Below are 13,780 nucleotides of genomic sequence, written 5' to 3'. Positions count from 1 at the left end.
ACCAGAAGTAAAAATATCATCAAAGACTACTGTAACCATGTAAAAAGAATTCAGAAACCAATTTAAAGAGTCTTCCATAGGCCAAAGATAATTTTTTAAAAAATTTTGGGCCAAAGATAACTTGATCTTCAAAAGGAATGGCTGCAAAGAATTGAAACACAATCACACTAAAAAAAAAAAAAAAAATCATTGGTCATCTTTGAAAGGTGCTAGAAAATCAATTCATTATTCTGAACATGAAAGAGAATGAAACTCAGCATTTATTTTTCTGATATAAACACTACAGCCTGAGGTAACCAAATAATTGGTTGTAATTTCTTCTTGATAGAAAAACTCAAGCTAATCAAAGCAGAAGGGATGACAGCATATCTTCACTTTACATCCCCTACTGAAATAATAGATTAAACAATAACCATAATGGTTTTTGAAAAGCACGGGAAACTTTGTGATGGAAAGATGGAGCAGAAATGCCTGAATCCACTCATCAGTCTTAATGTCCCTAAAGAAGAAACACAAAGGCATGGGGGCCTCCGGTGGTCTACTTTAGGAACATGTTCAATGATGTCTCCTGCCAAACTAGGTGGGTAAGCTTTGTAGTCTAAATCAAATTGCCAGTTTACCAGAAATACAGTAAATGAGAGAGTGCCACCAAGAAAGATGATGCAATCAACAAACACAGAACTCAAGGAAGCTTCTAAGACAAATCCCTGTCTGTTCAACAAGAAAACTGCTAGGGAAGAAAAAGAAAAGGGAAAAATAAAGAAAGGAAGCCTATAAATATAAGACAGATGTGTCTTGGAAATGAGTGTGGAAATTCTTTGGATCCTGAATGTGGCAGATTAATCATTGAAAAAAAAAACATGGGCCAATCATGAAAAAATTGTTTTCTGACTGGATATTTGATATGCGCGAATTATTGCTAAAGTTTGTTAGGCATGATAATGATATTGTAGTTGTGTTAAAGTAAAAAAAGACCTGGGCCTCCCAGGTGGCGCAGCGGTTGAGCGCTGGGTTGCGAAGCTGCCCGCGGCCTCTGCGGCGCCGGTTCGATCCCCGGCTGCTCCCCGGCCACCGAAGGAGGGTCCCACATGGCGCGCAGACCTCTCCTGCCGCCCGCTGCTCCCCTCAGCAGTGTGCTTCGGTCCTTCTGCCTGCTCTGCTCCCCGCTCTGGCTCTGGTGAATTCTCTCGCCCTCCCGGCTTCTGACTGTACCCAGTGCATGTATAAACCAAACAAACAAACAAATAGATAAATAAGACATGCCTCTAGATAAATAAGAAAATTAAAAAAAAAAAAAAAAAAGTAAAAAAAGACCTTATCTTTTAGAAATATAATTTAGTAAATACAAGCAAGAAGACATAGTGTGAGATTTACTTCAAAAAGAACCAAACAGTAAGGGAAAGGGAATGTGGCAGAAAGGGGAAGAGTGTATGAAGAATACAGAATTGGGCAGAAGTCCACTGTTAAAAGAGCCTGACTGTAGAGATGGAAAGCTTGATTTCAGTCTTAGCGCTGCCACTTGTTGGCTATAAGACCTTGATCAGTATCTAAGGACCTGACCTTTAGTCTTTATCTATAAAGCAGAGGTAATAATAGGTTCCCTTTAGGGTTGTTGCATGTAAGGTACTAAGTACCTGGGCACAGAGCAAGGACTTAATACGTTAGCATCTATTGAATATTATTACTATTATCAATTATTACCAGTGTTAATTCAAGATCACCAAACTGGAGTTAGTAGGTGCTTGAACTGCAACAGAATCTGCTGAATCCAAAGCTCAGGATCTTTCTAATATATCACAAGGCCTCCTCCAACTCTATCTGCCTCTCTCAGTGGAGACAGAAGAAGCAATAATCAGTCTGCAATAAAAGTCTCCATTTTTATTACAAACCTTTAATGGCATTGCTCTTCAGTCTGGCTTCTGGAATCAGACAGTTCACTATTCTTTGTCACAATGTTGTAATTTAAAGTGACTTTACTGTTGATGGCTCCTCCTCTAGGAGAGTGTAAACACTCAAGGACTTTAACCCCTATAGAGATCAGTATGCACCTCATAAAATTCACAATGCTTCAACATTATGCTATTTCATCTTCCCAAAATACAGTCTCAAATTTTTACGACAGCAGGTGCTGGCATAAATGACATAAGGCTGACCTCAGAACCCCCACACAGAAGACTATAACACAGTGAGAAGACATCAAAATGCAGCTGCACAAACTAAAATAACATCACAATGTTATGTGCCCATTGCTTGATATCTCCCATAGAGTAAATTTTCCACTTCTACTTAATAAGAGGATTACAAATCCTGAGAGAATTTCTTCAGTATTATTTTACATCTTCCTGCAATAATTCCAACCACATGATGATACTGATGCTCAGTCCTTTTTTCTCCCTTGAGGTTATGCTTGCTGCCTTCTCATGCCTCTTTGAGAGCCTACACTTTTCAGTCTCCTTCACTATCCTTTCCCATCTCTATAGGTAGGGGGGTGTTCCCTGGAACTCAATGCTCTGTTTTCTCCCTCTACTAACTTTCCCTGGGCCATTGCAAACCACTTAGGCACTCGTTCATCCATTCAATTTTTCACTCATTCAATAGACATACATACCAAGTGTCTGGTCAATACACTAGGAATACAAAAGGGTCAAAAACATATACAGCCTGTCCTTGTGGATCTCACAGTTGACAGGGGACGGGAATAATATCAATGGAGGAATCACAAAGATAAATGCAATTTCAACATGGTGAGTGCAAGCACATAAGATGCGTTGTGCAGTAAGAAGCCAGAACAGAGGGATCTATCCTCATCAAGGAAATTAGGGAATGATTCTCTGAGAAAATGATGACTAAGCTGATATCAACCCCATAATTCTACCCCAAACCTTTCCTCTGAATTTGAGACCAGAATTTGAGTGTAACGCCATCTGGAAGAATATTAGCACCTTAAGTTCAACAGACTCCAAACTGAGTTCATTATCTTTCCTTCTAATGCCTGGATTGCCCACCTCAGTGAAAGATTCTATGACCCACCCAGAAATGTTGCATTTATCCTTTACCCATTTTGTCACTCTCCATTCCCAATCTGTCACCTATTCCTACCCATCAGCTTACTAAATACCTTTGTTCCTTTTACCCAAAATTACCAAACATTCATTCAATTCCAAGCTCAATCTTCTCTTACTGGTTAGTACCAGAGTACACTTGCTTTGAGTCCAGTCTGTCCCCTGCCACCACCAGTCTCTTATTCACATGCAGAGGACTACCTATCATGTAAAGAATGTCCCTTCCCACCCTCCCTGGTGGCGCAAGGGGTTAAGCACAGCATTGTAAAGCTATCCACAACCTCTACAGCACGAGTTCGATCCCCGGCCTAGCCAGGGAATTACCCATATGGCGCAGCAGACCTCTCCTGTCTCCCCGGCTGCTCCCCTCAGAAGTGTATTTCATCAGTTCTGCCTGTTCTGTTCCCCGCTCTGTCTCTGGTGAATCCTCTCACCACCACCACCACCACCCACCACCCTGGCACCTCTGGCCTGTACCCCAGTTCTTATATGCATACATAAATAAATCTTTTCTTTTTCAAAAAAAGAATGTCCCTTCCCTTTTACAACCTTTCATTGCCACTCACTGCTTATATTTTGGGCAATAAATTCAAACTCTTTACCTTGAGGCCTCATGTGGTATACAGTCTCACCTCCCAACTCACTGCATTCCCTGTGAAAACTCCAGCACCAGTGACCTATAAGCACACATCTCAACATAACTGGGTCTTCTGACTAAAACACCCCCCTCATTTCCTGTCTGCCCCCAAATTCCTTTATCCCCCAAAGCCAGCCTATAAGTCCATGGTAAAATGAAAAAAAGGTAAATTATCAAACCAATGTTAGTAACCCAGTATTTTTGGAATTGTAAACCATCCCCTGGAGGATGTTTGTGTAGTTTTCAAGGGTCATATCAAATCTCATTCTCTGTGAAGTCTTCTACGACTTCTCTGTGTTGGTCAATCACATAATTTACTGTCCCATCTAGGAGACTTCCGAGGACAAAGAGGATGCTATGACTATGTTGAACAATGGGAATAATAGGGACTGTCCCAGGGAAAGCAGGACAAGCTTACCTGTAAGGTCAGCCTACCTGTAAACAGAGTTGGAAGCTTTATACCATCAAGTCCCAAAGCACCTCCATCTATTCAGCGCATAGCATGTATTTGCATGTCAATTCCTGCCCTTGTCTGAGAATTCCACAGAGAGGGCCAGGCCTTTATCTGTATCTCCAGCATTCTCTCTGGTGCTACCAGGCACAGAGATGACAAGAAGTGTCATCAACAGAAGGGAGTGTTTGTTTAATAAATTATCTGAGTAAGTCAAGAAGATGAGATGCCTTGACCTTGGTTAATACAGGAAATAAAAAAAATCCCAATACCTTTTCTCATTTCACTCTGCATTTCCTCATCCAGCTAACCAGAGTAAATAGGAGTAAGAGCTTCACAGAGAAAAATTCTAAACCTCAGAATAATGACCAGCTCTTCATCAAGAAACAGCTACTTATTCAGCATAACATGTTCTCAAGGCCCATTGGGCATGATAGAAGAGTTTATCATTTAGTGGAGAGATGACTAAGTACATAAATGAAAATCAAAACTAATAACGAAATAAAACAAATAAACATCAAATAAGCATTAAAGTAGTTTATGGAAGGCAAGGGAGGAACCACTTTTATGGTCAGAAAACAGGCTCCCCAGAGGAGGTGGTGTTTGAACTGAGTCTTGAGAAATAGCTTAGAACTCAAGAGAAACAGAACAAGGAAGGCGATCCCAAGACACAGTGGTGTAGGTATTGGGGACGACACGACAGCGAATCTTCGATTTGTTTTGGGAGCTGTTTCTAGAGCGTCATGGAGTCCTGGCACAGAATCCAGAACATCTGAATTTTCAGCAAATATTAAGAAATTTACAGCAGTTCCTGATTATCACCTACTTCATCACATATAGTATCTGGCTGAGATATAGAATGAAATATATGTTGCTTATTCATTTATAACCTTTTAATTGTAAGAACTGTTACAAAGTTATCTTAAGAAAAAATTGCTTTTGGCAGAACTTTCAGAGTTACTGAAGTCACCCCTTGGCTGGTAATAACTATCTATGTCTTTGAAAAGTTCCCTGCAAACCAGACCCTGGAAGTCTGCAGCATCTTCTTCCCCTAGACCTGGTCTTTCAATCCTCCCCTGACAGGAATCAGAATTAATGTAGGGGATCCATCCCACTGTAAATAAGGAGGTGTAAACCTCCTTGTCAATTCTGAGGTTCAGGGAGAAGATTTTAGAGTAGCTGAAATAGTCAGTGTATCTCTGGAGTGGTTGACAGTTTCACTTACCACTAGCATATGTGATGATGGGGTATAAGAAACACCCCCAACCCCCAGCACAGACCACTAACTTCTCATCCCCCTGTCCCTGTCCAACTCCACACGGAAAACCTAACACCCCAAAGGAGGTGGAGTATGTCCTACAGGACGGTTTAAAAATGAGCTGAAATTATTGCAATGTGAAGCATACACAAATGAAACATCCTTCCAAGAAAGGGAATTCTTACTTATACTCTGTTCTCCTGCTCTCCTTGAAAACACCTTTTTCCAAAAACCCCAAAGCGCTTGGGCTATTGCATAACTACTGTTTTGAAGCACAGTTTCACAAAAAGACCAATCCAAGTTTGTATGTGATGAGTCCACAGGATAGGTTTTTCCAGTAGTAGTCTTCAAGTTTAGTACTTTTTTTGTTTTTTAAAGATTTATTTATTTATTTATACAAACACTGGGTACAGACAGAAGCACAGGAGGGTGAGAGAATTCACCAGAGCTAGAGCAGGGAGCAGAACAGGCAGACTGATGAAACGCACTGCTGAGGGGAGCAGCAGGCGTGGCAGGAAAGGCCTGCCTGCCATGTGGGACCCTCGCCGGCATCAGGGGATCGAACCGGCGCTGCAAAGACTGCAGGCAGCTTCGCAGCCCAGCGCTCAACCACTGTGCCACCAGGGAGGCCCAAGTGTAGTACTTTTTCTACATTGACCCTACTGTCAAGGCCTCACAGGCAGTAAACTTACAGGGGAAACCAACAATGTTAGGTCTCAGCTAAAGAATCTTTGCTTGGAATAAATGTGTCCTGGGAGCTTGTAAAATTTTCATGGAGAGCAGTGAAACCACAACAAATGAGAAAAAATTTGGTTCAAGTTATAGTAATATTTACTTAAGCAAACATTTATTTAACCAAAGGGGGGGGGGAATGGTAATAAGGATGAAATTAAATAAACCTTTCTACTTCTGTGATTAGTAAGTAGATTTGGGTGTACAGTAAAGTCTTTCAATGGTGCTGTTATGAAAATCTCTGAAATGCTTTTCAAGATTTGTTGTCCAAATCTTTAAAAATAACAATAATCACTGAGATATTTCCTTTATCTAGTACCCAACATAGGATGTAATAGCTAAGTGAAGTGAAGAAGCAAAGTACTTTAGCTATTATTAAATGGCTTAAGAGCTTTAAAGAATGAAGAATATCATGGAATGAAAAGTGAAAACATAGGCAGAAAAAAACCCTAAACCTGCAGTGCACTAATTCCACTTTTCTACAAGGTACAAAGCATGTGGCTTTCCACTCACAGATGCTATAAACACATCTGCCGAATGGCGCGAGTCTGCGAAACAGGCAGGGGCAGGTATGTGCTGGAAAGATCTGAAGACTTGATGGAGAGAAGTGGGTGGGAGTAAAAAGGGAGGAGTGAGGCAAAGTAGGACAAGGCAGAGGGGCCCTGAGGGCAGAAGGGAGACTCTGGGCTGGAAGCAGGAAGACTCACTGGAACAAGGAGGTGGGAGGAGGCGGAGAAAGTAGGCCTGGGGATATGGTTAAAATACAGCAACAGATCATTGAGACACAACCCCCAAGTCTGTTGGGCAAAAGTAAGGTGGTGCATTAAGAAGCAAGAGGGTCTCCAGGCAAAAGTTTCAGAAAGGACAGGAAGATGAAAGAAGACATTTAGCAAAGGAGGCAGAGGTAAAAGGCATCCAGAGAGAGGAAACAGATTTATGGGTAGAGACACAGGCTGCCAGCAACCTGCAGGAGCCGACTTCCCCTGTGTTAAGTTATTCTAGCGGGAACAGCAGTGAACACCTATTACGGTCTATTTTGGGACAAATACACCCAGAGGTGGGGTTACCTGCGCTCCCCCAGGACCTCTTTGCACTCCCGGACCCAGGCCCATCCGGAGAAAAATCCCAGAATGCTGGGTGATTTGTCTGTAGCACAAAGGCAGGGGTCATGGAAGGATTCTGATAACCATGGAGCACAGCAAGGATACGAGACAAAAAGGATACAGACCAGCCACAACCGTGAGGAAAGAAGCACATGTCAAATCTGGATGTTAGATACATCCTAAATCAAGAGGTTCCTAACTGGAAGTTGTGATAACTGGGAGGATTTTACAATTGGTCTGGTTACTTTCCTGTCAAACATCTGTCATCATTTAAAAACTCTACCTGAGGCAACATAGGGGGCTCTTAATAAACCATGGCACTAATTTATTAAAAAGTATGTCCACATCTAATGTATTTCCAAGGACTTTTTAATGACATGTTATAGACTTTGAGTCATTAGGTTAATTCCATACAATTCAATCATTCACTGAGGGACTTCCAAGTGCAAGAGGTCTTGTGGGTGTGGGGGGGGGGTGATGGATGTGCAAAGAAAAGCAAAGCAACCTGCCTTCCAGAGGTCTGGTCAGTTCATCTTAGTTTCCATATCAGATTGGGAGAGATGCATCTCCTTTCACAAGTGTAGTGAGAAAGCAACCTTCGCATTATAGCACTAATCTACAACTTGGGAAATACACTTCCCAGGAAGAGATTCAATAGCACAACAACAAATGAAGGAACTTCTTAATGCCTGGTGACTTGCAGACACTTGGCCTGTGCAAATCTGGGGAGGTCCATCCTCCCCAGTTTACATCCAGCATTTGTCATAATTGCATAACCACAGCCAGTCAAGTTGTTTCTTGTTGCAACTGTAACTTGTAAACTTAAACTTCAGAACTGAGATAGTCAAGCTAAATAATTGCCTACTTTAAAAATATGTATCTACATAATTTATATGCCACTTCAGATAAGCTCTTAAATTACCATCTCTTAAAGTCATAACTGTCACTGATTTTTAAAATACCATCTCAAGGTCCCAATTCTCCCAGTACACAGGCCTGTCCCTATCTCCTCAGTTTTCTCAGCAATATTTTAGACCAGCATTTTAATTGGTCTATTGCATTGTGTTTCCCATGTTTTAATAAGAAGCTAATTAATACAACTTTTACTTCTCCCAGGTTATGGGACTTCTCAAATTCCAAAGAAGGGACCATCGAAGGGCCCCATGTGCACCTGTTTGCGCCTCGTGTGGCTCAGGTTGTGCGGATAAGTTCAAGTGAAGCTGGTGATACTTCCCACTCGTAGGAGGACTCCCTGCCATGAGTCTCCTGCCAGATCCTGCCCCAGTGGGAGGTGCTATGACACTTGCTCTCCCAGCCCAAGGAGCCCCATTCAGTGGGAGGGGACCACTGGAGCAGCTACTCAGGATGTGACCGTCAAGGTTGCCTGGTGGAAAATCCAATAAGGTGCTGAGCACCATCAGCCTGGAAATGTCACGGTGGGGCCAACCATTCCTTCCTTCCTCCCTGGCAGGGTTTCTGAATCAGTCAAAACAAAAAGTATCAATTCATGAACAAGCTCTTGATTTAAATCCAGTGAGTCTTTACCATGCATAACTCACTTCAGACAGAATGGCCTGCTCATTCCCAGAAATTCATGTTAGATGTTAAAGTGAGATGGGGGCAGGGGAGAGCCAGTGAGATGGTGAAGAGGAAATTACTAGCCAAGAAAACAAAATTACCCATTCTCTTCACCAGTGAAAGTGCCTCAGTGATGAAGAAGAAAATGAGAACCTCGGGGACCCTTTGGGATGGACTTTTAACATTGGCTCTAAGACCACCCTACCAACCAAGACCATTTTTCTTGGGAAATATAACTGAAGAGAGACAGGCTTGACAAGAGAAGCACCCTCCTTCTCTTAAGGCACCTACTTATCCAAGCGCTGAGTTCTTGTCTTTGTTGCTTTTCCTAGTGGGCCTCCAGGGCTCTCTGAATACCCCCTCCAGGCTGATAAAGCAAGGAACATTAGAGATATTACAAATTGCTGCTTTTGGGGGGGGGGGCCTGTGGGGTGGTGTATAAATCACTATCCTTACTTGATTTAATGCAGATCCATACATCAGAATATACTCAGTAGTCCTATCACCAGCACTTCTTACTTTTTAAGAAGCAAAACCATAACAAGAGATCCAGTCTACATTAATTTTTATGTCTGATTAACCGCATCTCCAAATAGCCAGTACAGAATATGTTCTACTAGTGGTACAATCCAATTCTAAAGTACAATAAAGAGAGAGAAAATTTCCAAATGAAGCATTCAAAGACCCACCAGAAACATCATTTTCTAACTGCCCACTCCCTCCCCACCCAGGAAAGAGTACTAAAGTAGCCTAGGCCCACTCTACCCACAATTTTTTCTACCCTGGTACATCCCGATTCTACCAAGCTGAAAGGTTACCCTCATTAGGGAGAATGTGAGTCCACTCCTGGAGCAAGGAGGCGCTCATAACATCTGTCTATGCAATGGATGTGTCACTTCTCAAGAGTCCATACTATTTCCTTACAAGAAAACAAAAGTACTACATGGAATCTATGGTGTGTCAGCCCCTCCCAAGGTCTGACTCAGAGCATGTGTCTGTCTTTACAGAGGTTCTGGGTGACGGGAGTGGATCACTTTCAGAGTTGCTCCAATCGCTGAACTTATGGCTGTCTTCCAGTCACCCCAGCATAAGCACTCTCTATTTTAAAACAATTTTCCTAACCCACATGCAATGGAAGATATCTCAAACATAAGTCGCCAAATTCCTCCTGGAAACAAATCACTTCCATCTCAAACTGTGCTTGTCATCTCAGGATTAATGCGTGTTTATGTGTATATATTTTTATCTTTGACCATGCAACTCTTGGCGCAAAAGAAGCCACCCTGTATTTTTACTAACGTGCCTGAGCCAATCTGGAGCTCTAGAAAAGGAATGAATGGGAGATGGCAGCTCTTAAGCCCAGGGACTTGTCTCACACAAACAGAAAGTGCAAAGAAAAAAAGAAAAAAAAAAAAAAAAAAAAGAATCCCTCCGTGGAGGGAGGGGGCAGGGAGGCTGATCAAGGAAGGACATTAACCAGCAAACCAAAGGCAGTGGCCGCACTTCGCGAACTGCCTGCAGAGGGGAGTGAAATCTTTTCCGTGTGCAATAACTAAGCACCCTCTGGCTGCCGGGCATGGGCACGAATGATAAATAACATCGAGGTGTGCAAACAGATGCACCTAAACAAGCCACCCCCCAAAGGTCAAAACTTCGGAAACCCGGGGGAATCACAGCACCCACACAAACACATCCATCCGTCGGAGCGGGAGAAGGGACTTGGAGACTTAGCAAAGGATTCTGAATTTCGTGTTTTCTTTCAAGCTCTGGCTTGCAAAGTACGGTGGCTACATGCAAAACCAGAGAGGAGCAGGCAGGCTGAGCACCGCGGGGGCTGCGGGTGGGAAGGGAGGGGTGTCTTAACACCAGCCACCCAGGCCTCTGTGTGACGAAAGTCGTCAGCAGCCTCAACCGCAGCCCAGTCCCTCCGCCCCGGCCAACAGACGCCCCCTGCGGCTCCCCCACCCCAGCTTCCGTCCCCGGCAGCCCCGCCAGCCCCGCACCCGCAGCAGCAGCAGCAGCCCCGCCAGCCCCGCGCCAGCAGCGCCGCCACCGCGGCTCCCATCCCCTCCGCGCGGCAGACACCCCGCAGGCCTCCTCCCAGCCCGCCAGGCGCGCCGGGAGCCGATCCCCGGAGAGCCGCGCCACCAAGTCCCCCCGCCCCGGGGGGCGACGGCTCCCGCTTACCTCGCTCGCGGGGGGGCTGAAGGTGGCCAGCCTCCCGCCCCCCGCCCTGTCCTCCGCGCCGGGCTTCTTCCTCCCTCCGCCTCCTCTTCCTCCTCCTCCCCACGAGGTGTCGGGGTCGCCCCCTCCTCCCGGCGCCTGGGAGTGGAAACCCAGCGCCCCGCAGCCCGGCCCGCGTGCGTGCGTGCGGGAGGCGGCGGCGCGCGGCCAGCTCTCCAGTCACTGAGCGCGGCGCGCGGCTCCAACTAAAGTGTGAAAGAAGCGACGGCCGCGGCGGCTGTGCCACGGAACGTCCCCCCGGGAGTGGGCAGGGAGCGCGCGGGAGCTGGCGGGGAGCGGGCGAGGGAGGGGACCTGGGAGGAGGCGGGTAGGGAGGGGTGCTCCTCGCCCAGTCGCTCACTCGAGGGGCGGGGGCAGCCAGACACTCCCCCACGCCGGCCCTCCCCGCGCCGGCTCCCGCGCGCGCGGCGCTCCCCTCCCCCGGGGAGGGCCTGCGAGGCCGCCCGGGCTCCGCGCCCCGGGAAGGAAGACCCGGCGGGCGGAGCCGGGGGCTGTGGGGGCTGCCGGAGCTGCCGGAGGAAAGGCGGCCGGGAATCGCGACGGCGTACGCGTGTGTGTGTGTGTGTGTGTGTGTGTGTGTGTGTGTGTGCGCGCGCGCGCGCACCCGGCGCCGGCGGACCCGCGGGAGGGCAGACCCGGCGGGAAGGCTGCGCCCTGGGCCTGTCACCGGGGCGGTGGCGTGCGATCGGCTCCTCGGGCGGGCCCGGCTCTGCGGAGACCTGGGCCAGCCTTGGGCCCCCGCCGCGCGACTGCGTCTGCAGACCGAGGGCAGGCCGGGCATCCTCGGCGCCAGGGCCGCCCCTCCCTGTTGGACCGGCGGGCGCAGCCCCGGGCCCGCCCCTCCGCCAAACTGCCTCCGCCCTGCCCCGGAGTCGCGGCGCCCACAAGATGAATGAAGCCCGGGCGACTCTGCGGAAGCATCCCCCCGGGAAAGACACCAGCGCGCCGCGCCCCGAGACTCGGCGCCCGGAGCCCCCTCCCGGCTCTGCCCGGCCGCCTGGGACCCAGCGGCAGCGATCGCGCCCCTGGGCGCGTCTGGGATGTTGGGTCCAGAAAGAGCGCCGCCCACCTCTTTATCTGTTCAGTTTGTTGTGGACCCTCACGAGGGGTCACCCGTTTCCCACCCTTTGGGAGAAGACATTTTTCTCCACTTCACGGTTATGGGAGGTGTTTGGTGTGCGCACTGAATAGATGTTTCTACAGTGATAGCGGTTGGGTGTCTTTTGTGAGGCTTCCCCGCGCTTGGTTGCTCCTGCATTGCCAGAAACACTGCAAGGAATGTCCGAGTGAGAACACCCAAGAAAACAATAGGGGCAAGGCTGCTCCCCGGGTCCCGCGGATGACTCACAAACCGAGTCATTTCTCACTTTTGGCAAAGATGAAGTTGAGAAATAGAAGGAGGTGTATCCCAGCTGTGACAGTGATGAGACATTGAATTGAATACTGAATTCATGGTTCGGTTTAATGAGTTAATACCTATCCGTAATGGCCAAGAATCAAGCCTTTATGAAAAGTGGTTTTCGAGAGCTCTCCCATTTGCAATGCAAAAGGCTGGTACATTGTTTTTGACACTCACTTGCATTCCATTCTTAAATTACCCATTTTCTAGTTCCTTTTTTCTCTTTAGGAACCAGTAGTCTTTGTAGTCTAGCCTCCTGAAAAGGACTGGTTAAACAAGAGGGGTAGGAAAAGTCGGGTTCCAATCAGGCACGGCCAGCCTCCTTCCTTAGTACCTTAGGCAGGGGGCTTGATTTCTTTACGTTCCTTTCCTTGGCTGTAAAAAGGGATTGATGGTAATAACTCTTACCTCATAAGCCTGTTGTGAAAGTAAAAGGAAACTAAAATGAGGTCGAAATATGAGTAAAACATTTTGTATAATGCCTGACAAATGGTAAGAGCTCAATAAATATGAGCTATTATTTCAAATAGATCGTTTAGCCCCAAATTTGGTTGATTGTTTTTCTCTCTTGCCTTCCTTCTTAAATTTGGGGGTAGGAGATTCATCTGCTGGGTTTATCCAAATGTAATCAACCCTTCTCTAGGTTTTTAGGCTATGCCTGCAAACTTCTATGAGACAGGAAAGGAAGTATGTAACTAAGGGGGGGGGGTGTGTGCGAGTGTTTACACATTTATGTCTGTACACAGATAGGCCCATGCACAGATAGGCCTATCCTACAGCAAGGGATCCTGAGGACAAGAAGCTTTTGTCTTTTCCCTCAATCCTTCCCTAGTCTACACAGGCTACTCTGAAGAGACCAAGCTCTGTAAATGTTGACGTGTGCTGTACTCTGTCCCTTCAGGCCAGTGTAGTGACAGGCACTGTACATTTCTTGATGGCAAGAGAATGTGGGTCTCCTTTCGATGTGGTATCCTTGGAACTAACAGATGGTTACAGAGCAAGCCCTGCCTATGTGTAAATGAAAAGACATCCAGACAATGAACTTTTACAGCAAGTTTTTCATTATTCAAAGTAGTACATGTTCAGTGTAGAAAATTTAGAAATTTGCAAAACTCAGCTAGATAGGAAGAAAATAAAAGTCATAATTCTACTATCCAGAGATAAGTTTTCATAAGTGCTTCTTGTATATCTATTTTCTCTTCATTTATTTCATTATGAATCATGCAATCAGCAAACATTAAGTATTAATTTATTGGAAACTAGACAATGCCGCAGGGCCAAGAACAGATTGTATGTTTTTGTAAGTATTCTTTGTT

General features: G+C 46.1%; 1 protein-coding gene across 1 annotated transcript in view; it reads right to left on the bottom strand.

Moving 5' to 3' along the window:
- CUNH1orf21 (chromosome unknown C1orf21 homolog) overlaps window positions 1–11,313 on the bottom strand; it is a 228,084-nt gene extending 216,771 nt beyond the window's left edge. Inside the window, exon 1 of the mRNA XM_054693408.1 lies at window positions 11,009–11,313. The gene's annotated coding sequence lies outside the window, so the exon portion shown is untranslated. The remainder of the gene's footprint in view (window positions 1–11,008) is intronic.
- Between the last annotated feature and the right edge of the window lie 2,467 nt (window positions 11,314–13,780).

Source organism: Talpa occidentalis, unplaced genomic scaffold (assembly GCF_014898055.3).
Source record: "Talpa occidentalis isolate TD23 unplaced genomic scaffold, MPIMG_talOcc4v2.1 talOcc4.12, whole genome shotgun sequence".
NCBI classification, from domain to species: domain Eukaryota; kingdom Metazoa; phylum Chordata; class Mammalia; order Eulipotyphla; family Talpidae; genus Talpa; species Talpa occidentalis.
Note: the sequence above shows the minus strand (reverse complement) of the source record. Positions and strands in the feature narration are given on the sequence as shown.